This window comes from Ovis aries, chromosome 21, assembly GCF_016772045.2.
Source record: "Ovis aries strain OAR_USU_Benz2616 breed Rambouillet chromosome 21, ARS-UI_Ramb_v3.0, whole genome shotgun sequence".
Classification (NCBI taxonomy): Eukaryota; Metazoa; Chordata; class Mammalia; order Artiodactyla; family Bovidae; genus Ovis; species Ovis aries.
This window is the reverse complement of record NC_056074.1, coordinates 8,882,404-8,909,843: the sequence shown is the minus strand read 5'-3', so window position 1 is coordinate 8,909,843 and position 27,440 is coordinate 8,882,404. Positions and strand designations below refer to the sequence as shown.

Here is a 27,440-nt window from a genome sequence, read left to right as displayed (position 1 = left end):
TTGAGAGTCCCTTGGACTGCATGGAGATCAAACCAGTCTATCCTAAAGGAAATCAGTCCTGAATATTCATTGGAAGGACTGATGCTGAAGCTGAAACTCCAAAACTCTGGTCACCTAACACAAAGAACTGACTCATTGGAAAAGACCCTGATGCTGGGAAAGTTTGAAGGCAGGAGGAGAAGGGGATGACAGAGGATGAGATGGTTGGATGGCATCACTGACTCGATGGACATGAGTTTGAGCAAGCTCCGGGAGTTGATGATGGACAGGGAGGCCTGGCGTGCTGCAGTCCATGGGGTCGCAAACAGTCCGACACGACTGAGCGACTGAACTGAACTGAACTGAATCATATCATGATGTATATAATTCAAATCATTAAGCTATACACCTTAAACTAGACAGTGCTGAATGTCAAGTCTGTCTCAATAAAACTGGAAGAAAAAAACTACTTGCCCTCCAGGACTGTTGGGGGAATTAACTGACGTAATGTTTGCAAAGTGCCACGCCTCAGCTGTTAGCCATGATTGCTGGGTTGAGGCCCTTCCCTGCAAGTCTGGTGAAGACGAGAATACCTCTGTGCTCTTTTCCTTTTACCTAAAGGGTTTTGTAGAGAGGCTGAGGAGACCACAAGAAGGAAACATCTTTCACCAACAGATAAATGGATAGAGAAGGCATGATATATACACACAGTGGAATATTACATAGCCATAAAAAGGAATGAAACTGGGTTATTTGCAAGACATGGATGGACTTAAGAGATTGTCAAACGGATGGACTTAGAGAGTGTCAAACAGAGTAGCGTTTAATCAGAAAGAGAACAAATACTGTATGTTAATGTGTATATACATAGAGTCTAGAAAAATGGTGTAGATAATCTTATTTGGAAAGCAGAAATAGAGACACAGACATAAAGAACAAATACATGGATACGAAGGAGGAAAGGGATAGTGGTGGGAAGGATTGGGAGATTAGAACTGACACATAAACACTATTGACACTATAGATAACTAATATAACATACTGAGAACATACTCTATAGCACAGCGAGCTCTGCTTACTGCCCTCTGGTGACCTGAACGGGGAGAGAGTCCAAAAGGGAGGGCATATATATGTAAATATGTGGGTGATTCATTTTGTTGTACAGAAACTAACACGACATTGTCAGGCAGCTATACTCCAACAAAAATTTATTTTAAAAAGAGAGAGAGAATTGTCTTCTGAGAAAGAAGGAGATGGTTTGTGCCAACAATGTAAGGAAACTGAGGTGAGAGAGGAGGGACATGAAGTTTATTATGAGCTCTGAGCCCCTTTCAAAGCTTGACTTCATGGAGGGACTACAAGTCTGGTTCCTGGAGCTGAAGAAGGTTTTCCAGTCCCACAAGAATGATTTCTAAAGCAGTCCTCCTGGCACTAAGAATGTTTGCCTCTGCCCGTTATGAGGAGGAAATGACTTACCCAGATGCAGGCCCGGTCAGGCTCAAGGTCAGGCGGCAGAGCTCGGAAGGGTGCAGGACAGCAAGCCCACCCATTGACCAGCCATCTTCACACACTGTTCCCACACAGTCACCCTAACAGGTTGAATAACACTGGCGGAGTCACATGGTGTCCTTTCAGGATAATAAGCAGGATATCTGAGGGGAATTTGCTACAGGCTGAAGTGGCTTAACAAATGGGGAGTCTCCAGATGTGAAAACGCCATGTGGCTTGAACAGACACCAAATTATGTGAAGTATGAATTCAGACCCCCTTTCTGAAATTCCTGGTGTACCATTTATGAGTCTATTCTTACTAATAAACAATGCTGTTCTAGTTCAGCCTTGGATTTCTAGGTAAATTCTGATCATTCACTGCACAACTCTAACACTGAGTACTTAGCATACGCCAGGCACTGAGAGAAGGTTACTGGATTTTTACTCTGGTTCTGAAGGAAGGAGAGGAGATCAGTTTGTAAAAATTCAGAGGTCTTCCCCCTAAAAACAGTATTTGTGAGGGAAGTGTGAATGTCCCCACACTCGCACTGGGGAAAAAACAATGTCGTGCAGACTGGCTTAGTTCCGTGTTCAGCAGGCTTCTTGGATCGTTTGGGGGCAGGCTGAGGAATGGGACCGTTGCTATGGCAACTTGGCATGAACACACCTTTGTGTTAGCTCCATTGTGTTGCCCCCAGATTACCTTTACAACCCGTGTACATTTTCAGAACGTGGAAAGCTTTTCTTAATGTCTGCACAGCGAGATATAAAGCATTATCCAGGGCAGATAGACAAAAGGAGTGCCCTTCGTTTATGAGACTGAGGCTCTGCTGACGCTGCTTCTTCAGGCACAAGTACAGAATCAGGATCTAAACTCTTGGTTTCTTTTAGGGAAGATTTCACTTTCAAATCCGTCTTACAGCCTATCTTACTTTTCACTGCCATGTTTTTTAACCTCATCCTTAAGCAAATCAAAAAAGCAGAAAAATGAGCCTCCTTAACATTTATGCCTCAGAATAACCATGCGGGTAAGGACCTAATATCTCCCTTGCACAAACGGATTTTCCATAATATGTCCACAGTCACATGGTTAGAAACGGTGAGACGAGGAGTAGAACTATGCCTTTAGGTTCCAGATCTGGTGTCTTTCTGTGAAATCTCTACTGACTCCCAGTCGCTTGCAGCCTTCATTGTTTTACAAAAACACAGACATATACAAAAAAAGAAAAAAGGTGTTGCTTTGCTTTTTAAAAAATGGCTTTATTGAAGTATTATATATATAGTTCATAAAATTCACCCATTACAAACATACAGCTCAACGATTTTTAAGATCTTTCTGCAATAGCTTTATTGAGATAAAATCATATGCCATATAATTCACCCACTTAAAATGCAAAATTGAATGGTTTTTAGTATATTCACAGAGTTGTGCAGCCATCACTACAATCCATTCTAGAACACTTTTATCACTTCAGAAAGAAACCTGTGCCCTTCAGCCAACCATCATCTCTCAGTCCTCCCCTCTCCACCCCACCCCCCCAAGGAACCACTAATCTACTTTCTATCTCCATTGATTTACCAGTCCTAGAGTTTTCATATTAATGGTATCATATAATACATGATCATTGTGACTAGCCTCTCTCACTTACTGTAATGTTGTCAAGGTTCATCCATGCTGAAGAATGGAACAGTACTTCATTGCTTTTTATAGCCAAAAAGGATTCCATTGTGCGGATATATTCCACCTTTTATTTATCCATTCTTTAATCTATGGACATTTGCATTGTTTCTACCTCTTGGCCATTACGAATAATATTGCTGTGAATATTCATGTACATATTCTTGAGTGCACCTAAGTTTTCTTTTTTCTAGAGATGAAATTGCTGTGTCAACTTTCATGCCTATCTCTCTAGGAATGATTTTAAATTTCTACCAACAATATGCCAGGGTTCTAGTTTCACCACACCCTCACCTTCATTTGGTGTGCTTTCCTTTTTTCACTTAACATCATTTCTTACACATATTTCCATACGCACTGTGATTGTCAGTTTTAATGCTTACATAGTGTTCCAAAGCAGTTAGACGTTGTTTAAGCATTATGTTAGAGCTGAGGGTTAGTACTGTTTCCAGTTTTACTGTAAGTAGTGGGAGGAGGATCTGTACCACTTACTACTTTTTTCCTTTAGTTTGTATCCTTCAGATATGCTCTGAAGTGGAACAAAGGGCACACCTAGCTCTTTGTCATTGCTTCCCAGGTTACTCTGCAAAGATTGACTGTGGTAATAATGCCACCTGCAAATCTTATGCCTTCCCACTTCCCCCTCATCTCTGCCAACATAACACTTTATGGCTTTATTCATAGTACCCTTGATCTTAAGACAAAAAGCCAAGAAGCGATTTTATTGCTTTATTCATGTGTATTAATAATACAATATATAATAGAGTCTTAAGTTCAATTTGCATTTCTTTTGTTGTTGGTTAAGCTTAAAATTTTTTAACAGCCTTCAGTCAGTTTGAGTCTTAGATCTAAAGAGGTCAGGCAGTGTAGGAACATCTATCGTCAGAGCAAAGGGTCGCAGAAGGAGCTGGGTTTGGAAACATGGGTCCAGCTATGTTTGATTGGGGGTGGGGGTTTCAGGAGCTCAGCGGTAGTTGAAGACAATGCTACCAGGGTGCTATGCTGACTTAGGCAGCTCCTTTTTCAAACTCCCCTTCCATTTGGCATCTCTTCTGGTTCTGGTCCTCCTTCTCTGACCTTTCCTTCTCACTCCTCTTTGAGAGTTTCTTTGCCTTTACTTGCCCCTTAGAGACTGGTATTCCCCAAGATTTCGTTCATGGGATTCTTTTTCCACTTAGTACTCTGGACAAGCTCATCCACTCCCGTAGCAGGAATGACTACATAAACACTGACCACTCCCAAGCATTTATCTCTAGCCAAGGCTCCTCTCCTATGACACCCAGATACAGTAAGTCCTCCGCACACAAACCTTCAAGTTGTGAAAGATACAAATGTGTATTTGCATGTTAGTTCTATTGGAGGAGGTACTGTTAATTTTCGAGGCACAAGACCCAAACTTAAATTAGTGCAAAGAAGGTAGCAGCCATTCAGAATGCAGTCCAGTGGTACTGTGTCATCTATGACGAGGAAAAAAAAAAGAGCTACCACCCAGAATCACTGGATCTTTTGTTCAAGAGGGTAGATAGAATTGAACCCAGCAAAGAACCTGTGCTATCAACGTCAGGCATGAGTGAAATTGCAGCCTACCCTCCATCTCTGTTGCTGATGATCCCTCAGCTCTACCAACTTCCACCTCCTCTTCCTCCTCCAGTCAGCAACTCTTCTTGCCTGTTCACCCGATGCCAGCCCCTGTGTGCCTGCTGTTGTGCCGTACTACTGTGCTTTTCAAGGTACTGTACTATAAGATTAAAAAATGTTATCTTTCAGACTTCCCTCGTGGTGCAGTGGATAAGAATCAGCCTGCCAGCGCAGGGGGCATGGGTTCAGTCCCTGATCCGGGAAGATTTCACAAGCAATGGAGCAGAGAAGTCCACGTGCCGCAACTACTGAGCCGACATTCTAGAGCTGGAGAGCTGCAACTTCCGAGCCCGCGTGCTACAACTCCTGAAGCTCCTGCACCTAGAGGCTGTGCTGCTCAACAAGAGAAGCCGCTGCAATGAGAGGCCCGTGCCCGGCAGGGGAGGGCAGCCCCTGCCCACCACAACTGCAGAAAGCCCACACAGAGCCATGCAGACCCAGCACAGCCAAAAATTAATAGTTAACTTTAAAAATGTTTTCGTTCTTTTTGTGTTTGTTTTGCTGTGTCTTACTTGTATGAAAAGTAAGACTTATTACAGTACATTACTGTACTTATTACAGTACATTACTAGATAGCCAGTTGTGTTAGTTGGGTACGTAGTCTTTGTAAGCCTAATTTTGCTGGACTTACGCACAAATTGGACTTACAAATTTGCCTTTGGAAGGGAGCTCTTTCGTATGTGGGGGACTTCCTGTACATATGTCTAACTTTCTATTGTACATCTCCATCTGAAAGTCCCCTCCGCATCTCAACTCCAGTATTTCCTCTTCCAACCAACTCCTTCTCTTCTCACCTCTTTGGTGATGGTGGCAACATCTGCACCAAGTCAGAAACCTGAAAGTCACTCCTTTCCCACCCTACATATCCCTACATGTCTCTCAACTGAACCTTCTTAACTTGAAACCTATTGCATTAATTTCATTCGCGTTTTCATTATTTCTCCCAGTAACTGTGGCCTTTAATAATGTCTATTAGATAGGGTTTTATTGGTCATAACTATGTCATTTGAAGAAGGGAAAGGAAAAAAGGTTTTACCGAATGGATACACATGCATGGAATGAAAGGAAGAACTGAGCAATCACGGGAAAGGCGGCTCCAGGGCTGTTGCAGGGCCCTTGAAAGCAAGGAGGTTGCCCAGGGACCGTCTCTCAAACAACTGCTATGAATGTGACTTGGTTCCAAAAATGCTTAACCTCTGCCTCTTTCAGTTCAAAGTACTAAATTTCTGGGAGAGTCTGGAGACCAGTGAAGATCCAGAGGGTGGAGGGACTGAGTCATGTGAGAGAAAAACAGTTGCTGGAGGATAGTCTTCATGTATCGGAGGCAATCATCAGAGGAAAGAGAGGGTGTGAGATGGACAGTCTTTCCAGAAGTTGTCTACTACATTGCCACAATCTCAGGACTGTTCCTCCCGCTCTAGCCTTCCCCTTCACCACCGTCCCCGCCCCCCCCACCCCCCACCAACATATGCCAGAATGATCCTCCACAATACAAGTCCAGGAGAAAAGAGAAGTAGTGGGGAAAGTGTGGGCCCGAAATCCTCACTCAGCTCTTACTAAATCTGGGACTTTGAGCAAAAAACACTCTCATCTGTTTGAGTCCTTGCTATTTGCCAATGCTGTGTAGGGACTTCGTATCTGTTATTTCTACTCCCTGTATAGTCCTTCAAGGTGAATACTATAATTATTGTGCAGGGGAGCGCAACCTTAGATGGCAGAGTGGAAAGCCTGTGAGCTCCCCTCCTCTCATGGACATACCAAAATCACCACTAACCGTAGGACAATCATCAATGAAAAAGAGTGGAACCTACCAGAAAAGATCTTTTACAATTAAAGTCATAAAGAAAGCACCACAGTGAGGAGGGTCGGAGCCAGGGACTCGTGCTATAATCAAATCCTTTATCCCTCAGGTGGATAACCCCACAAAGCAGAAAGTAAATATATTGAGGAGAATCCTCCCACCAGAGTGAGAGTTCTGAGCCTCAGCCCATAGGTCTGGTACTGGAAAGATGAGCCCACAGAATATTTGACTTTGAAGGCCAGTGGGACTTAATTGCAGGAGCCCCACAGGACTGGGGGAAGTAAATTATTATTATTTTTCACCCTATCTTGAGGGATTTTGCAGGAGTTCTATAGGGGGTAAGCCAGGGAGAGCTGGAATGAGAAATACTCAGTTATCAGAGGCCCCTTGCCTTAGACTTGTCAGTAAGCATTATGGCTCATGCTGGACTGTAAAGTTCTTAGAGAGATGAGAATAACAGACCGCCTTACCTGTCTCTTGAGAAACCTGTATGCAGGTCAAAAAGCAGCAGTTAGAACCCTGTCTGGAACAACTGATTGGTTCAAGATCAAGAAAGGAGTATGACAGGGCTGCCTCCTGTCACCCTGATTGTTTAACCTAGATGCTGACCATATCATGAGAAACGCCGGGCTGGATGAATTACAAGCTGGAATCAGAACAGGCAGGAGAAACAACAGCTAGATGGATGATACCTCTCTCATGGCAGAAAGCGAAGAGGAACTAAAGAACTTCTTGATGAGGGTGAAGGAGAAGAACGGAAAAGTTGACTTAAAACTAAATATTAAAAAATCTAAAATCATGGCATCCGGCCCCATTACTGTATGACAAATAGAAAGGGGAAAGGTGAAAGTAGTGACAGATTTCCTCTTCTTGGGCTCCAAAATCACTCCTGATGGTGACTGCAGCCATGAAATCAGGAGACAATTGCTAATCTTGGCAGGAAAGTGATGCCAAAACCTAGACAGTGTATTGAGAAGCAGACACATTACTCTGCCAACAAAGGTCCGTATAGTCAAAGGTATGGTCTTCCCAGTGGTCACATACAGTTGCGAGAGCTGGACCATAAAGAAAGCACAATGCCAAAGAATTGCTGCCTCTGAACTGTGGTGCTGGAGAAGAATCCTGAAAGTCACTTGGACAAGAAGAAGATCAAACCAGTCAATCTTAAGGGAGATCAACCCTGAATATACATTGGAAGGACTGATGCTAAAGCTGAAGCTCCAGTATTCTGGCTGTCTGATGAGAACAGACGACTCATTGGAAAAGTCCTTGATGCTGGGAAAGATTAAGGGCAGAAGGAGAAGAGGGTGTTAGAGGATGAGATGGCTGGACGGCATCACCGATGCAATGAACGTGATGTTGGGCAAACTCCAGGAGATGGTGAGGGACAGGGAGGCCTGGCGTGCTGCAGTCCATGGGGTCACAAAGAATCGGACATGATTGGGTGACTGAACAACAAAAACAACCTTTCAGGCAAACCCCAAGCCTCACAGACATGTCCCCATTCAGCCCTCCACCCGCAATCCAGTCAGTCACAGTACTGCAGCAGCTCGCCCCAAGGGCTAATCTGGGTGTGGGGCATCCAGCACCCTCTTGCCCTGTGGAGGCGCAGGGGCAGCCTGTAGCCTGGTTTGGGTAGTCAAGGCTGCACACACAGTCTCCTGCACTCCATGACCAAGGGCAAAAGCTGTTGTTTGATAGGAGCCTGGACATCTTAGAGAGTCTCCTGAAGAGACGGAGGTGCAGGGGATCAACGGCAGCTCAGGCACGTGGACATCGGTGGCAGACATATTCATAGGGAGACATTCAGCCATGCATGCTGATAGCTAGGCTCATTAGTACCAAAATCTAGCACCACCCAACAGGCTACAAGCAGCAGTGCTGTGATGCCTCGGGCCAAACAATTAACTGGGCAGGGACACAACCCAATCCATCATCAGACAGGCTGCCTCAAAGACTCGGATTCCGTAGCTGCCTCTGAATGTGCCCTTCCACACGGCTCCACCCACCAGCAGACACACTCCAGCCCCTCCACCAGGAAGCCTACACAAGCCTCTAGACCAGCGTCACCCACCAGGGGGCAGACACCAGAAGCAAGAAAACCATGTTCCTTCAATGCAGGCCAGATGCTCCCTTGGGACCAGCTGGGCCCTGCTCCTGCCAATGCAACGTTTGGGACACCTCCTCCGACCTCATACTCACCCAGTGATCTGAAACAAGCTCTGGAATCCCTGGCCCCTGCAGCTAGACTCAGGACTCAGCTCTGCCCCCCAGGGTGTGCATGCGTGCCTTGTTTGTTCAGTCACTAGGTCATATCTGACTCTTTACGACCCCATAGACTTCAGCACACCAGGCTTCCCTGTCCCCCACCGTCTCCCAGAGTTTGCCCAAGTTCATGTCCGTTGAGTCGGTGATGCTGTCCAACCATCTCATCCTCTGCCACCCTCTCCTCCTTTTGTTTTTAATCTTTCGCAGCTTCGGGGTCCCAGCATTAGCGCACATACATGCTCAGTCATGTCTGACTCTTTGCAACCTCATGGACTGTAGCCTGCCAGACTCCTCTGTCTGTGGGATTCTCCAGGCAAGAATACTGGACTGTGTTGCCATTTCCTTCTCCAGGGGATCTTCCCAACCCAGGGATGGGCAATAGCTCCAGAGTCTTTGGGACCCTGACTCCACCACCAGTGAGCCGACGCTAGTCCAGAGTTCACAAGGCTTCCAGAACCAACCACCTCATGGCCAGGACCCACCAAACAGTGGCCATCACCATCCACACAAGATAGGATCTGACAACCAACCAGACTAGCAGCCAACCAAGCCTCCCAGACCACCCACATAGTTAGCCCACCACAACGGAAGGACCCACACAACTCTCTTAGGGGGACCTCCTAGAGCATGTGGCTTGGGTGGCCAGAGAGGACTGCACTGGTGGGATGCGTCAGACACCGCCTACAAAGGGCCACTTCTCCAATGCAACTACCTTACTACACACATAAAAATAAAAGAGCAACTCACGCAAAATGAAGCAGCAGAGGAATATGTTCCCGTTGAAGGAACAAGAAAAAAACACAAAGAAGGACTAAGTGAAGTGGAATGGACAGAAGCAATTTACCTGAGAAGGAGCTCAGAGTAATGACAATAAAGATGATGTAAAATGAAAATGTGGGATGAAAGCGAAATTAACTCGGTCGTGTCTGACTTTCTGCAACCCCATGAGCTACACAGTCCATGGGATTCTCCTGGTCAGAATACTGCAGTGGGTAGCCGTTCCCTTCTCCAGGGGATCTTCCCAACCCAGGGATCGGACCCAGGTCTCCTGCATTGCAGGTGGCTGCTTTACCAGCTGAGCCACAAGGGGAGCCCAATAGAGGAGCATAGCATGGCCCCTTGTCAAGTAATTATTAGAAGTTTCAAGTCAGCACCAGCAGAGCATTAAAGCAAGTGCAGATTGCTCCTAAGTGTGGGGTTTGTGTAACTGCATAGGTTAAACATCCATGAAGTTGGTCCTAGAGTTAGGGTTAAGGGACATGTGATATTTTGCACAGAATAGATACTCTTTAAATTATAGTTGTACTAATTATATTAGCTTCTTTTTACTGCTGTAAGAAATTACTAAAAAATTAGTAACTTAAAGCAACACAAATTTACTATCTCGCAATTCTGGAGTTCAGGAATCCAAAGGGAGTTTTACAGGCCTAAAACGAAAATGTCAGTTAGGGTCACATTCCTTCTGGCAGCTGTAAAGGAGAATCCACTTTCCTTTCTTTTCAAGTCACCTGAGGCTACTTACATTCCTTAGCTCATGGCCCCTTCTTCTACCTCCAAATTCAATCTCTCTCTCTCTCTCTCTCTCTCTCTCTCTCTCTGACTTTTGTTTCCCTTGGCATACTTCCTTCTCTGACTTTGACTCACATGCCTTCCTCTCACAAGGACTCTTTTGATTACATTGGACCCACCCTGATTATCCAGGAAATCTCTACATCTCAAGATCTTTACTCAATCACAACGGTAAAGTGATTTTGCCATATAAGGTAGCACATTCACAGGTTCCAGGAATTAGGATGACAACATCTTTGGGAAACCACTATTCAGCCTATAATAATCATATTTTGTCATTGCTGCATTGTTCTTTTATTGAAGTATAGTTGGATTTACAAAGTTATGTTAATTTCTGCTATACCAGCAAAGTGATTCAACTTTTATACACACACACACACACACACACACACACAAATATATGTAGGGGCTTAGGAGCTTTCCTGGTGTCTTAGATGGTAAAGAATCTGCCTGCAACTCAGGCTACCCATGTTCCATCCTTGGGTCAGGAAGATCCCATGAAGAAGGAATGGCGACCCACTCCAGTATTCTTGCCTGGAGAATTCCATGGACAGAGGAGCCTGGCGGGCTACAGTCCATGGGGTCACAAAGAGTCGAACACTCCTGAGTGACTAACGCACCACACTATATATATGGCAACCCACTCCAGTACTCTTGCCTGGGAAATCCCACTGACAGAAGGGCCTGGCAGGCTACAGTCGATGGGGTCGCAAAGAATCAGACACAGCTGAGTGAATAAGCGCACATGGCACACATATATATTATATAATATAATTTTTCATTTTCTTTCCCATTATAGTTTATCATAGGATATTGAATGTAATTTCCTGTGCTATACAGTAAGACCTAGTTATTTATCCATCCTATACATAATAGCTTGCATCTGCTAATCCCAAACTCCTAATCCTTCCCTCCCCTACCCCTCTTTCCCTTTGGCAATCACAAGTCTGTTCTCCATGTATGTAGTCTGTTGTTGTTTCATAGATAAGTTCACTGGTGTCGTATTTAGATTCCACTTGTAAGTGACATCATATTGTATTTGTCTTTCTCTTTCTGACTTACTTCACTTAGTACAATAGTCTTTGCTGCTGCTGCTGCTAAGTCGCTTCAGTCATGTCCGACTCTGGGCAACCCCATCGATGGAAGCCCACCAGGCACCCCCGTCCCTGGGATTCTCCAGGCAAGAACCCTGGAATGGGGTGCCATTTCCTTCTCCAATGCATGAAAGTGGAAAGTGAAAAGTGAAAATGCAGTCGCTCAGTTGTGTCCGACTCCTAGAGACTGCATGGACTGCAGCCCATCAGGCTCCTCCATCCATGGGATTTTCCAGGCAAGAGCACTGGAATGGGATGCCATTGCCTTCTCCAACAATAGTCTTTAGGTCCATATGTATTGCTACAAATGTGGTGTTATTTCATTCTTTTGAAGACCGAGCAACATTCCATTGTATAAATACACCACTTCTTCCTTATCCACTCATCTCTTCATCGGCATTTAGGCTGCTTCCTTGTCTTGGTTATTGTAGATAGCGCTGCTATGAGCATAGGGGTGCATGTAGATTTTTAAGTTATAGCTTTGTCTGGATATATGCCCATGAGTGGAAGTGTTAGATTATACGGCAACTCTATTTTAGCTTTTTAGGACCCTCCATACTGTTTTCCATAGAGGCTACAATTTGTGTTCTCATCAACAGCGTAGGAGGGTTTCATTTTCTCCACACCCTCTCTAGCATTTGTTATTTGTAGACTTTTAATGATGGCCACTCTGACTGGAGTGAGGTGGTATCTGATTGTAGTTTTTTAAGTTTTTAATTGGAGGATAATTGCTTTACGGTGTTGCATGAATCAGCCATAAGTATACATACGCCCCCTCCTTCTAGGGCTTCCCTCCCACCCTGCACCCCCATCTCACCCCTCTAGGTTGTCACAGAGCACCAGGCATGCATATGTATGGAATCTTTAGAATGGTACTGATGAACTTCTCTGCAGGGCAGTAACAGAGACGCAGACACAGAGAATGGGCCTGTGGACACAGTCGGGGAAGGAGAGGATGGGACCAGCTGGGAAGGTAGCATTGAAATATACACATTGCCGTATGCAAAACAGATGGCTAGTGACTGCAGCTTTGATTTGCATTTCTCCAGTAATTTGTTACTCTCCTTTTTTTAAGGGCTTTTAACAATTTTATTTATTTTAATTGGAGGATAATTACTTTACAATATTGTGATGGTTTTTGCCTATATCAACATGAATCAGCCATAGGTATACATGTGTCTCCCCCATCCTGAACCCCCCTCCCCAGCTCATCCCTCTAGATTGTCCCAGAGCACTGGCTTTGGGTACCCTGCTTCATGCATCAAACTCACACTGGTTATCTATTTTACGTGTGGTAATGTACATGTTTCAATGCTGTTCTCTTAAATCATCCTACCCTCTCCTTCTCTCACTGAGTTCAGAAGTCCTTCAGCAATTTCAGGATAAAGTCCAAACACTTGCAGGACATGACAGCTCGCTGTCATCTGACCTGTGCTTGTCTTTCTAGCTTCACTCCTATTACTCCCCAGTGTGCAGGGAACACTCAAGGAACACTGAAGCACTTGTAATTCTTCAGTTGCAATCTGCTCTTATTTGCTAACCAGTCTCTTTTCTACTGTTATTTCTGCAGAAAATACACTCTACCATTTCCCCCCTTCAATAAACTTCTTTCCTTTCAATTCTTTTTATTTATTACTTTTTTTTAACACTTAGCCCAGATTTTCTCCTTGGGAAATCTTCAATTTACCACTTACCAGTGACCTTGAGTAAGTTCCTTCACTTCTCTAAGTCTCAGTTTTCGTATCTAAAGAATGAGAATAATAAAATATTACTTACATTATTATAAGGATCTGATGACATAACCGACAGAAAGCTCTTAGCAGACTGCCTGTCAGGTTTAAGTGCTCACGAATAAGTTATCTACAATTGTCATCATAAAGATTTCTCCCAGTGGGATTTAAGAGCTTTCTCGTCTGTCTTCTATTAGCAACCGGTACATGGAAGGCAGTAGTCTTTCCCTTTACTGCCTGTTGATTTGTAAGTCTTTTCTGCTGTACTGACCATTCCTTGAGATCAAGGATCAATCATTTATTTCCATATCCCTAGTGTCTAGCACAGGATTTGTACCTGTAGATGAGTATTTATTGAGGCAAAATAGGAAAATAATAATTATTATTATTAGGAAGACACTGTGCTAAATCATTTCAGCTGTGTCTAACTCTGTGTGACCCTACAGGCTGCAGCCTGCCAGGCTCTTCTCTCCATTGGATCTCCCAGGCAAGAATACTGGATGGGTTGCCATTTCCTCCTCCAGGGGATCTTCTTGACCCAGGGATCAAACCCGAGTCTCTTTCGTCTGGCTGGATTGGCAGGTGGGTTCTTTACCACTAGCGCCACCTGGGAAGCCCTATTTAGGAGGACACATGCTAATTCTACTGCCAGAATATTTCTGTAAAGTGTTCATTCCATGTTTATCTTCCTGAAGTAGCAGTCTAAAAAGATTTCATTTGGCTACCGTCAATTTATTTTTGTTTATGGATTTATTATTTGCAGCTGTGTTGGGTCTGATTGCTGCACTCAGACTTTCTCTAGCTGCGGTGCGCGGGCTTCTCTTGGCAGTGGCGTCTCTTGTTACAAAGCCCGGCTCTGGAGCATGGGCTCAGTAGTGGTGGCACATGGACTTGGTTGCCCTGCGGCATGTGCACCAGGCATAGAACCGGTGTCCCCTGCATTGGCTCAGATGGTTAAATAATCTTCCTGTGATGCAGGAGACCTGGGTGATTTCCCTGGGTTGGGAAGATTCCCTGGGGAAGAAAATGGCAACCCACTCCCGTATTCTTGCCTGGAGAAGCCCATGGACAGAGGAGCCTGGCAGGCTACAGTCCATGGGGTTGCAAAGAGTCAGACATGACTGAGTGACTAATGCTTTCACTGCGTTGGCAGGTGGATTCTTAACCACTGGACCACCAGGGAAGAACAGTCTACCTTCAGTTCAAATAAAAGTGCAGCCTTAACAAAACTGAACCGGTTATACCAAATTTCCATTTGTCTGCCTTTGCTCTAGCCACTTCCTCCTGGTCAAAATCATCTCTTTCTGTGTCATAATCCCATCAGTTTTTTTTTTAATTGGTGACAGTCTTTTTCCAAAAATTTGCATTATTGCAAGCTCCCCAGAAAGCTGTGAGCATTACCCATGACAAAGGAGACCCATCCTTCCTTCTGCCTTCTTCCTGCAGCTCTTTGAGTCAGCAGGGTTTCTGGAATCTTAGCACAAGGTCAGTACGTGGCCTCTCTCCCCGATGGTTACAGCCATGCCAGAGTTGGACAAGGGATTAGAATATCCCAGGCACAGATCCAGGCATTATTATAAAGAATGAAGTGCTCTGTGAGCTCAGATTTGAGGAGGGGATTTGGCTTGGAGAAGACTCTTGAGATTCTTGAGAATCCCTTGGACTGCAAGGAAATCAAACCAGTCAATCCTAAAGGAAATCAGTCCCAAATATTCATTGGAAGGACTGATGCTGAAGCTGAAGCTCCAATACTTTGGCCACCTGATGCCAACAACTGACTCATCAGAAAAGACCCTGATGCTGGGAAAGACTGAAGGCAGGAGGAGAAGGGGAGACAGAGGATGAGATGGTCGGATGGCATCACTGACTCGATGGACATGAATCTGAGTAAACTCCAAGAGTTTGTGATGGACAGAGAGGACTGGCATGCTGCAATCCACGAGGTCACAAAGAGTGAGACACGACTGAGTGACTGAACTGTGTGTGGCTATCTAATATATTCATGAAATCATGCTCTTGACAGGCTTCACAGAGCTCTGAGGCCTATCCTTTCACATAGCAGAGAGAAGCTGCCCAGTTCAGTGGAAAGAGTGCTGACTTTAGAGTCAGGACTTGACTTTGAGTCCAGTTTTACCACTACCTGGCTGGCTATTCTATGGCAAATCACCAATATGAGATCACTTTGCAATACACACAAATATAGAATTATTATGTTGTATTCTTGAAACCAATGTACTGTTGTATGTCACGATGCCTTAATTTTTATAAACCAGGCTTTCCTATGACTGATGTCCTCTTTTAGGGTCACCTTCTCTAGCTGGACAGGAGATTTGAGACTTGAGATTGACTCTCTCTGATAAGAGTCTCTTTTCCTTCCTTCCCTTTATTCCCTCTTTTCTAGGAGTTGAGTAAGGAACCCTTGCTGTGCTAAGTCACTTCAGTCATGTGTGACTCTTTGCAACCCTATGGACTGTATCCTGCCAGGCTCCTCTGTCCCCAGGGATGCTCCAGGCAATAATTCTGGAGTGGGTTGCTATGCCCTTCTCCAGGGGAATCTTCCTGACCCAGGAATCAAACCCGCATCTCATGTTTCCTGCATTGGCAGGTGGGTTCTTACCACTAGCACCATCTGGGAAGCCCAAGGAACCTATAATTCTCTGATTATCTGTAATTCAATCAACAAGTTTGTACTTTGGCATCACCTTAAAAGTCTCCTGACTCTAGTCTTCTAAGGTTCTGACCTTAAATTATTGTCTTACTTTTTCTCCCATGTTCTGTTTATATTCATGGTTGATTCCCAATTGTTCCACAACTAATTGATTTAATGACTTAGCTCTATAATTCAAACTTACTCTGAAACTCCGGCTCAGAAACCTAAAAATAAGGGCCTGTCCTCTAATATAGATTGAGCTCAACATTCCTAAACTACTTGTTATCTAATCATAGATGTGTGATTTATACACATCAAAGTAAAAGATTGGATAGAACTAAACTCTAAAATACATCAGTTGGTAAAGAGAAAACAGTAAGGTCTAGTGGAAAGAAAACTAAGGCCAGGAGACATGCGATCCAGTTCTGTCATTACTTAGCTGTAGCTTCGGCCAAGTCTCTGAACCTCAACCATGGAATTGGATTCTATATGATTTAGAACTTAGAAGTCTGTCACTAAGAGCCATGTGGCTGAAGAAAGAGAACTGCTTGGGTAGCATTTGTTGGGTGAGCCTTCAGGGGAGAAATAAAAAGAAACTTAAGATGACTCCTACATTAGAAAAAACTCTGATGCTGGGAGGGATTGGGGGCAGGAGGAGAAGGGGACGAGCGAGGATGAGATGGCTGGATGGCATCACCGACTCGATGGACATGAGTCTGAGTGAACTCCGGGAACTGGTGATGGACAGGGAGGCCTGGAGTGCTGCAATTCATGGGGTCGCAAAGAGTCGGACACGACTGAGTGACTGAACTGAACTGAACTTACAGATGGGTGGGGTTTTTGATTGGAAAGATAAACCTGAGCACACGTGTGAATTGGAGGGAAAATCATTAGTCGAGTAGGGAGGTAGGAATGAGTGGAGTGGTGTATGGCACAACTAACATGCAGACCTGAGCCACGGGGGAAGCTGGATGGGCATGTTATGGGGGACACAAGACTGACGGGTACGAGAGGATGCTGGAAGAGGGAAGAGTGGTCTGGGAGCAGCGGGCGGGATGGATTGCTAAGAGAATATGTTGGCAGGGGGAGGTTAGATGGTGACAGTGGACAGGTGTTAGTTAAGTAAGCTTGGATCAGAATAGGTGAGGTGTGAGCTGAGCACATTTTGAAATCTGGGAGACATTTTGAGGAAGAAATTAAATAAATAAGAAAAGAAGAGAAAGCAATCCAGGGTTGCCCCCAAGAGTGGAAAGGTATTTCTCTAGGGTAAGGTTGGTGTACTGGGGAGTTTCATAGTTTCATTTTTAGACATGAACATGTCTGAATGAAAGAAAGCTGAGTACTGAAGAACTGATGCTTTTGAACTGTGGTGTTGGAGAACACTCTTGAGAGTCCCTTGGACTGCAAGGAGATCAAACCAGTCCATCCTAAAGGAAATCAGTCCTGAATATTCATTGGAATGACTGATACTGAAGCTGAAACTCCAATACTTTGGCAACCTGATGAGAAGAATTGACTCACTGGAAAAGACCCTGATGCTGGGAAAGATTGAAGGTGGGAGGAGAAGGGGATAACAGAGGATGAGATGGTTGGAAGCCATCATCGACTCAATGGACATGAGTCTGAGTAAGGTCTGGCGTGCTGCAGTCCATGGGGCTGCAGAATCAGACACGACTGAGCAACTGAACTGAACTGATGTCCGAATAGTTTCACTGAAAATCCTCTACAGTGAACACATCTTTGTAGGCAGTTAGAAATGGGAATATGATTGTCAGGACCACATACACAGAGTTTTTAAAAGTCATTCACTCTGAGGCAGTAGTTGAAACCATAGGAGTGAATGCTATGTATGAAGAATATTACAAAGAGAGAGACATACAGATAAAGTACTAGAAAACCAAAAGAGTATTATTATAAGCCTTTTACAATTCCCAGAAAGTCTATTTTAGCTTTCATCGTAGTGTTTACATCTCTTATGCTGCTCCTTTGACTTTGACTTACAGTACTACAACCTCTCTCTCTCTCTGCAAAAATGTTAGCAATCTTTTCATCTCTGGGTACTTGTGTTAGTAAAATGAGTGAATTTACACTTACAATCAGGGTCTCAGTGGCTTAAAAAGTCCTTCTCATTCACTGTACGTGTTTGTCACTTCCACTCACATTATATTGTGCAAAGAAAGTCACAGAGCCACATTAATCTTCCGAAGAGGTGGAAAGCGCCTATTCCGGTGTGCATTAATAGAGAGTATTGGTGAACAATTCGGACAGCGACCACGATAACAAACTGTTTTCCTTAGACTTCTATCTACAACCGTGTTTCCTCTGCCCTCTTCTGCGTATCATCACTAAAATGTTCCTGCTATCAGCGTTTTATAATCTGTGGCACCAGAGCAGAATTCCCCTGCAAACAAGGTATTCCTGCTTCTATTCTCTTTGTTTCCTCCTTACTTTGATGTTGAGCCTCCCTTTGGTTCCATGGTTGGCTCTTTACCCTTCATTTTCCTATTCTTGGAATGAAAGAGAGCCAAGAAAATGCTACCCCCTTGTTCTCCTGCCAACGGTTCTGCTTCTCTTTCTTCTTTCATAAGAATAAGTTCCTCCCCTCTGGGTCCTGCCACACTTTCTTCTGCTCACTTGCTTTCTTATCACCCCGAGTCTAAGGCCATCAAAGAGCAAAATAACCAAAACAGATATTACTCCATCCACTCTTTATTCTGCCCAACATTAATTAGCAGGTTGCCCTGATATTCAGTCTGTGCACATCTCGTAAGTTGTTGACATAATTAATTCTGATCAGAATTAATCTTGTTTTCCATGAGAATCCTATAGAATGCTATTTGAAACCCTAACATTATTGTTACAGTCTGCCTTGTCTCAGGGTTATTTTTATATATTCTTCCTCACTAAATCATGACATTCTTATAGATGAAACTGTGATTCGCATGCAATGAAAACTCAATAATTGTTAACTCACTGGTGAATCTTATATTTGACTGAACTATTGGTTTTGGTAACATTTGGATATATCTTGATTCAGCAGTGGACACTTATTAGACACTTGCTCATGTCTAGGAAAAAAGGAATAGACATGATTTTTTAATTGATGATGTCTCAATTTCTCACCTTCTGTATTGAAGTGTAGTATTATTGTTTGTTTACAGTTCATAGTTACATCTACCTCCTAGAAGAGTTTGAAAAATAGATGTATTAGTAAATCCATTTATTCACTTATTCATTCATTGATTTATTCAATAGTCACTTTGTGAGTGCTTATAACAAGCTAATAAGACATAGTAATCTCTTTCAAAATCTAGGAGCAAGCGGGAGACAGGTAAGTAAAGCAATTTGATAAATGCTATGGCTCAGAGGAAAAATACCTAAAATCAGAGAGGGACTTCTTAGGAGATTGGACCCTGGAAACTAACTTTGAGGTTAAGAGAAAGAAATAGTTAGGAAGCTGGGGTGAGACATGAGCTACTTATGAGAAGGAAACAAGCCACATTCAAACACTGAGATGGGAAAGTAAATCACTTGCTCCAGAAACTGCTCAAGAAATTCAATACGGCTGAAACGTAACATACAAGTTGAAGCAATGCCAGCGACAAAGCGACAAAGAGCAGGTGTCAGCTCTAAAATGGGCTTGTGTGCTAACCTAAGGAATTTTAATTTCAAAGCTTTGGAGCATATCTGAACTCTCCCAGGCAAGTGGGATCAGGGATGTCATTCTGGGACTACAGTTCCAGAGGCTGGTTCTGGTTATGGGTGGGGTGAGACTTCCTTATAATGTAAAAGAAATAGAACTAAGAGGATTTGAAAGTGATGGCCCAGGACCTGGGATGGTTGGAGAGGGGGATGCAAATCCAAGATTAATTCAAATTCGAGAGAAAAAACCAGAAGTAGTTAATATGGAACATGAAGCAGAGCAAACAGGTCAAAATAGAGAACCAGAACACAGCCCAGTGTGATTTCTTAAAGCCTCCTCTCCCCTTGCTGGGCTCCTTCAGCCTTAGACCTGAAGCCTTTCAAGGATTCAAAACAGAAAAGCGATCAGCTCTTGGTCTCTTCCAAACTAGGCAGACAGCGTCTTGTCCTGTCCTGTAAACACGTCCCCAAGGGTATCTGACCCACAGTAAGTCCTCCATAAGAATTTAGCAAAGGGTATGAACTTGCTGCTAATTGCCGAGCACAGAAATGCTTTTGTTGAGATATTCACACGTTATGTGAGTCTATTGTTGCTGTTTAGTCACTAAGTGGCTTTCCATTCCTTCTCTAGGGGATCTTCTCAAACCAGGGATGGAACCTGAGTCTCCTGCCTCGGCAAGCATATTCTTTACCTCTGAGCCACCAGGGAAGTCTGCCTGAGTGTAAGGGACAAGAAAATGGATTTCGTACAAACTCATAAGAACTCACTCTTCTCTTTAATAAATTCACTCATTTAATAAATGTGAACTAAAATCATGTTATTTACAAGCCATTCAGATATAAAACTAAACTTTTTTTTCAATTGTCTTAGGCAAATCGCATCATATGCATTAAGAAATAAAACAATAGAAAAGAAGCCCCCTCCCCCCAAGAAGAACTGACTAAAACAAAAGAACAACACAAGTAGTTTAGCAGTGAGGTGGTATGACCCCGAACAATAGTAATCCAGAAACAGTGGCTGGGGTGATTGTCAAACGTAAGTTTGAATCATACAGAGCTGCTCACAAATCTGTATGGATGCCTGTGTAAGTTACCAATTGTCACTGAAGATAGGTGGCTCAAATTAATGGGGGCAATAACAAGCTAGAATTCTCTGGGGGAGAAGCCTCACTACTCACCTGCCATTCTGAAGTCAGGGGCAATCAGATAAGCTTTAGTCCAGTCCACCAGGAGAGAAGGCTTTCGACATAACGGTTGAGCAGGGTGTGGCCAGCCTGTACACATGTCACAATGGTGCCATCATGAGACAAGTCCACGTAATATAAAAAGCAAGGAAGGAAGTGCAAACTTCAAGTGAAGACTAAACTGCTGAAAGTTGCAAAGCCTCCTAAATTACCCTTTTTCCACAGCACAAGCATCTTGTGATGTGATGTAATGTTGACCATAAACTATTTCAACATTTAATAAATTCAGGCATTTAAACCTGTACTATGATTGCAGTAATTTCCATAAACTTTCTGTCTCAGATTTCAGGATGATTCCCTCATATTTAACATCACCAGAGAACAGGAAGCAGTATTCTTTTTCTGCAGTGGTTTCCCTTGCGGTATAATAACAATGATAGCAATTGTTTTAAAAATACTTCTACTTATTTGTTTAACAATGTATTTATTTGCTGCATCAGGCCTCCTAGCCGCATCATGTGAGATCTTTCCTTGTGGACTCTCTAGTTGTGGCATACCGGTTCCAGGATGCTCCGGCTTGGTAATTATGGTGCTCAGGCTTAGCTGGTCCGGGGCACGTGGGATCTTTGTTCCTCAATCATGGATCAAACCCGTGTACCCTGCACAGCAAGGCAGATTTACAAGTACTGGACCACCAGGAAAGTCCCAACAATTCTTTTTTAAAAGTATTCGATCTTTGTCCCCCGTTCCTGGAACAAGCTCCTTAGAGAGATGGGTATCTTTTGTATGCTAGTGAAATGACTGGTGACCAGGGGCCTGCAGAAAGCTTCAGGATAGGGGTGGCCAGAAAGAAAAAGACGTGATTAGACGCTTAGAGCTTTTAGCTCCAAACCCCAAACGTCCAGGCAGGAGAGAAGGGCTTAAGACTGAGTTCAGTCACCAATGGCCAGTGATTCATCAATCACGCCTACATAATGAAACATTCCTAAAAACTTCTGTGCTTCCCAGGTGGCTCAGTGATAAAGAATTGGCCTGCCAATGCAGGAGTCACAGAAGATGCCAGTTTGATCCCTGGGTCAGGAAGATCCACTGGAGACGGTAATGGACACTCTAATTTTCCTGCCTGGAGAATCCCATGGACAGAGGAGCCTGGTGAGCTACAGTCCATGGGGTCACAGAGCTGGACACGATTGAGTGACTGAACACACACACACACACACACACACACACACTCCTAAACAATGCAGTGTGGATATCTCCCAAGCTGGTGAACACATCAGGGTGCTGAGACGGTGGCCCACTCCAGTTCCATGGGGACGGAAGCTCCTGCCCTGGGGACACTTTTGCACCTCACACTATGTACTCTTTCATCAAGCTGTTGATTTTTACGTTTTATGATAAATCAGCAAACATAAGGAAAGTGATTTCCCAAGTTCTGTGAGCCATTTTAGCAAATTATTGAGCTTGATAGTAGTGGGAAGCCCCAGTTTATAGCTGGTCCATCAGGAGTACAAGTGACCTGATGTTTGTGACTGGTGTCTGAAGTGAGGGCAGTCTTGTGAGGCTGAGGTCTGAAACCTGTGGGTCTATCACTAACTCCAAATAAGCTAGTGTCAGAAGAAAATGAATCATGGGACACCCAGTTGGTATCGAGAGAATTGGTTGGTATGAGGAAAAAAACCCCATAAATTTAGTGTCAGAAATGTCATGAGTAAAAACAGCTCACCCTGGTGAACTGTACCTTTCTAATCTTACCATGGGCTTCCCTGATAGCTCAGTTGGTAAAGAATCCACCTGCAACGCAGGAATCAGTAACTGTTAGTTGCTCAGTCACGCCTGACTCTTTGCAACTCCATGGACTGCAGCCCACCAGGCGCCTCTGTCCATGAGATTTTCCAGGCAAGAATACTAGAGTAGGTTGCCATTTCCTTCTCCAAGGGATCTTTCCAACCCAAGGATCTACCCTGGGTCTCCTGTACTGCAGGCAGATTCTTTACCAGCTGAGCTACAAGGGAAGCCCAGTGCAGGAGACAAAGGAAGCAATGCAGGAGACCCCAGTTCAATCCCTGGGTTGGGGGGATCCCCGTATTCTTGGCCGTAGAATCCCATGGACAGAGGAGCCTGGTGGGCTACAGTCCATGGGTTCGCAGAGTCAACACGACTGAACTACTAAGCATGGTACGATCTTCCCATTCTATTTGTTGAAAAGTTAGTATCTAGCAGGTCTCACAGGTTCTCTATGTAGTGCGTGATCAGGAGAAGTTTGAAGTAAAGCTTTGGTAGGTATAGAAGTGAATCTGGAGGGATTTTTCCCCCATAAACAATTCAGGTCTAGATTTAATGTTCTGTTATTTCTACTCCATCTTCTTTACTTTCTCAAAGAACATATCGAGTTAACTTGCTGCTTTTGGAAACCAATGCCAACCCCACCCCAATGCCAACCTCACCCCAATGCCAACCCCACCCCAATGCCAACCCCACCCCAATGCCAACCCCACCCCACTCAATTACTCTCTGCTTTGTTCTGTCAGATACTCTATTTTCTAACACGTTCTGCAAGGCACTGGAGAGCTGAGGAATGGTTTCGCGCTTTGAAGACATGGTAAAATTTGCCATGATTTTAGGGAATCACGTAGGCCCAAGGCTACGTAAAGGATGAATTTGAGGGAAGGGTCTGTGTAGTGGAATGCATGAAGCACAAGCTCTGGAGGCATCCAAGTGAAGTCGGTCAGTCATGTCCGACTCTTTGCGACCCCGTGGACTGCAGCCCACCAAGCTCCTGTGTCCATGGGATTCTTCAGGCAAGAGTACTGGAGTGGGTTGCCATTTCCTTCTCCAGGGGATCTTCCCAACCCAGGGATCGAACCCAGGTCTCCCGCATTGCAGGCAGACGCTTTAACCTCTGAGCCACCAGGGAAGCCCGCTAACCTGGGTCCAAATCTAGTTGCCGACACTTACTGCTGTATAACCTTAAACAAGTTCCTTATACTTTCCAAAGTGGCATTCCTTTATCGAGGGTGACAGTAATGGTTTGCGATTAAGTCATGTTTATGAAGCGTAAAGGCTGGCACATAGTAAGCACTCACAAGTGGCAGCCATCCACTTTAATGGCCATGTTGTTCTATGAACATTTTTCAGTTGGGTCTTTGCTTGATTTTAAACCCCTTCTCATCAGCATCCTTTACTTCCCGGGAAGGGCACCTGATACAGTGTCTGTCTCCCAGTCCTGAGTAGAAGGTTATTCAAATGTCGTCTGGTTCCTCCTGTGAGGCAACCTCAGGAATGCAGACCAAGCTGCGCTGGTCTTCAACACATGTCTTTCTTCTAGAGCCCCTGAGACTCTATTCCTGCTAGACTTCCACTTCTGGGCTCATACCTCATTCAATGCCACCCATCCACACCACCCCTGTCCTGCCCTTCTAGAAAGAGTCCTTTCAAGAGGGAGGGGATATATGTATACCTATAGCTGACTCAGGTTGATGTATGAAAGAACCAACACAATTTTGTAAAACAATTATCTTGCAATTAAAAATACATAAATTTAAAGGAAGAAATGAATAAAGGTCCATTCCCACCAACCTTCAAAAAAAAAAAAAAAACAACAACTCGTTCCTCCATATCATATACATTCCAGCTTTCTCTGTTAACTAATTTGTTCAATATATTCAACCAACTTTTACTGAGTGCTTATCACATGCTTCAAGCTGGAGAAACCCAGTACAGCCTTTCTACCCCAGTAATTCATATTCTACTTTGTTATGCTACAGTAAGAGCTATGATCAGAGATTCTCCATCCAAGCATTAGAACCATCTAGAATTTTTTAAAACACCATTAGAATTTTTTAAAACTACAAATGTTTATTTCCTGCCTAATTTAATAAATCTGAATGGGACTCAGATATACAAAATTTCTAAACTTTTCTCCAAGGTTTTATTGACTAGCTAGAATAAAGAAGAACCCAAGGAGTATTGCTGAGTATGAAAAAATGATAAGAATTTGGAAGTGTTAGGAGACTTCATGTTGAAGGTTTAAAGTGTATGCTGAAGGATAAATAAGTTTTCCAGGTGAGAAGAGAACCCCAGGCAAAGGAAAAACATAAAGCCTAAACCTAAAGTGTCCGAATTTGATCAACACAATTTTTACTAATATGCTAGTGGAAGAACCCTAGAAGACTCATTTATGAATAACATTTATGCATATTAGCTATAAATTTATGGGAAGAAACAGCCTTACTTTTGTTCATCAATGCAATTAACAAATAGCGTCATAACCATTTCGCTTTCATGGTTAGTTTCTTCTATAAATTATGAACCCTCTCAGGATGAGAACATGTGACTTAGTCTTTGTAACACCACGACTGGTAGGCAGTAGGTTTCTGAACCCGTGTTTGCTGATGGAATGAATGATGGTCTCTACGCCAGGATCTGTTTTTCCAGTGTCCATCAAGTTGTGCTGGGACACAGTCGCGCTCATCCACTTACTGATACCTGTGGCTAGTTTCACATTACGATAGCAAAGCTGAGTGGTTGTATCAGTGATCACATGTCCCACAAAATCTAATTTACTACCTGGCCTTTCAGAGAGAAAAATTGCCTGCCCTTGCTTCACACCAGTGCTGTTCAATAGAACTTTCTGGGATAATGAAACTGTTCCATAACCTTTTGTCCAATCCAGTAGCCACTAACCTCATTTGGCTATATACATTTAAGTTAAAATTAAGTGAAATTAAATATTTATTTCCACAGTTGCCCTAGACACACTTTAGTGCTTGATAACCACTCATGGCTAATGACTTTCTTATTGGAAGTACAATCCTATGTCATGATCTTAATAATGAGAATTTCAAGTCAAGTGAGAGAGGAGGTGTTTGGGGGCAAAAAAGCATAATTCCACTTGTAAAGCATAAAAGTGATCACCTGCACCTTGTCTAGTTTGTGATCCTGTTTCGAAATACCCATTTATCTGACAAGAATTTGTTGAGTTTCTTTTACATACCAGGCCCTCTATATACATATTTTCAAAGTGATATGAATTAATTTCTTGTGTTTTTTTTTTTTTTTAATAGGGACTTCCCTGGTGGTCCACTGGCTAAGACTCCATACTTGAACTGCAGAGGGCCTCAGTCTGATCCCTTTTCAGAGAACTAGATCCCATGTGATACAACTAAGACCTGGTGCAACTAAATAAACAATTTTTTTAAAAAAAGGATTTATTAGTTAATATTAGGGAAGAGAGGTTTGCATGTAAGGCCGATCATACTCTTGGCCCTTTACATATCTGATCTGTAAAGTACTGTGCAATTTTTATTAACAATTTTCACATCAATCTTGAAAATACTCTCCCCCCCTGGAAGGGTGGGATGAATTGAGAGAGTAGCACTGATGTATATACACACTACCATGTGTAAGACAGGTAGGTAGTGAGAAGCTGCTATATATTTTATGGCACAGGGAGCTCGGCTCAGTGGGCTGCACTTCTAGTTCTTCAGTCTAAAACACACTCTCACTGAGTGTTCAGCAATGTTGAAATTTTGTGACTTACTACCCACAGGCAGAATAATCAAACTCTAAACTGATAGGAAGGCTTCCTAGGTTGCTCAGTGGTGAAGAACCCACCTGCCAATGCAGGAGACACAGATTCAATCCCTGGGTTGCGAAGATCCCCTGGAGAAGGAAATGGCAACCCACTCCAGCATTCTTGCCTGGGAAATCCAAGGACAGAGGAGCCTGGTGGACTACAGTCAATAGGGTCAAAAAGAATAGGACACGACTCAGTGACAACACCACCAAATGTTAGATGAAGTTCATAAACTGTCCCAAAGCTGAGTCTCCTGTGTCTTCCTCCTCTACCCTCCTAGTGGCTTTAGCTCCCCTCTTCTTAATTTCATGGTTGGAATGTCCCAACAGGGGATCCATCACTGTCCTAGGACAGCCCCCTTTCTGCTTCACTTATTAGTCAAAGCTTTCTCCATCTTATTCAGAAAATATCTGAATCCTTTTGAAGGCAGCAAGAAACAGCCCACGGCCCTCACTCTTGAGACAGGGCCTCTCTCTGGGGGAAGTGCTCAGTGCAAGGGTGAGACCTGGGTGAAAACCTCAGCGTCACCCACAGAGTTTTGCCCTTACCCACCACTTGACGCTTCTCCTGTTTGTGGCTGGGGAATTCCAGCTCAGTCATCTCTGAAGACCTTTGAATTAAGAACTTGGGCTTCCACTCTGGTTGCTTTTGGTGGGGAGAGATGGCCAAAGCAACTGTCCCCACCCACACTGAACCTTTCACACTCAACTACTTGAACCTTCCAAAACACTCTGTCCTCTCCGACAAAAATATGTATGCTCAGTTGCTAAGTTCTGACTCTTTGGACCCCAGGAATGTAGCCTGCCAGGCTCCTCCATCCATGGGATTTCCCAGGCAAGAATATCAGAGTGGGCTACCATTTCCTCCTCGAGGGGATCTTCCTGATGCAGAGATCAAACCCATGTCTCCTGTGTTGGCAGGCGCATTCTTTACCATTGTGTCACCAGGGAGAGCCCGTGAAAAATATACCATCCTTATAAATCCCCCAAATTAGTCAGATGCAGACACAGCCTTCAGAATTGTATACACCCACAACAGCTATATTTGGCACACTCTTTCCATAAAACTCTCTAATCACTAGTCACATATTAAAGATTATCACCCCTATCAGCTTACTCCCCCTCCTACACTCCCGAGAA

At 43.8% G+C, this 27,440-nt stretch overlaps 1 protein-coding gene and 1 long non-coding RNA gene across 4 annotated transcripts in view; one reads left to right on the top strand and one right to left on the bottom strand.

Annotated features, from left to right (window-relative positions):
* PICALM (phosphatidylinositol binding clathrin assembly protein) overlaps positions 1–20,806 on the bottom strand; it is a 259,498-nt gene extending 238,692 nt beyond the window's left edge. The window contains exons 1-3 of one of the 3 annotated variants that reach the window (XM_060403877.1): positions 20,718–20,806; positions 19,021–19,078; positions 13,212–13,261 (exon numbers count right to left, since the gene is read on the bottom strand). The gene's annotated coding sequence lies outside the window, so the exon portion shown is untranslated. The remainder of the gene's footprint in view (positions 1–13,211; positions 13,262–19,020; positions 19,079–20,717) is intronic. The other 2 variants (XM_060403875.1, XM_060403879.1) reach the window with 2 other exon arrangements.
* On the top strand, positions 19,631–20,355 carry LOC132658338 (uncharacterized). The gene is made up of 2 exons (XR_009597804.1): positions 19,631–20,026; positions 20,171–20,355. It is a non-coding gene; the product is annotated as an uncharacterized LOC132658338 (long non-coding RNA).
* Positions 20,807–27,440: the final 6,634 nt, after the last annotated feature.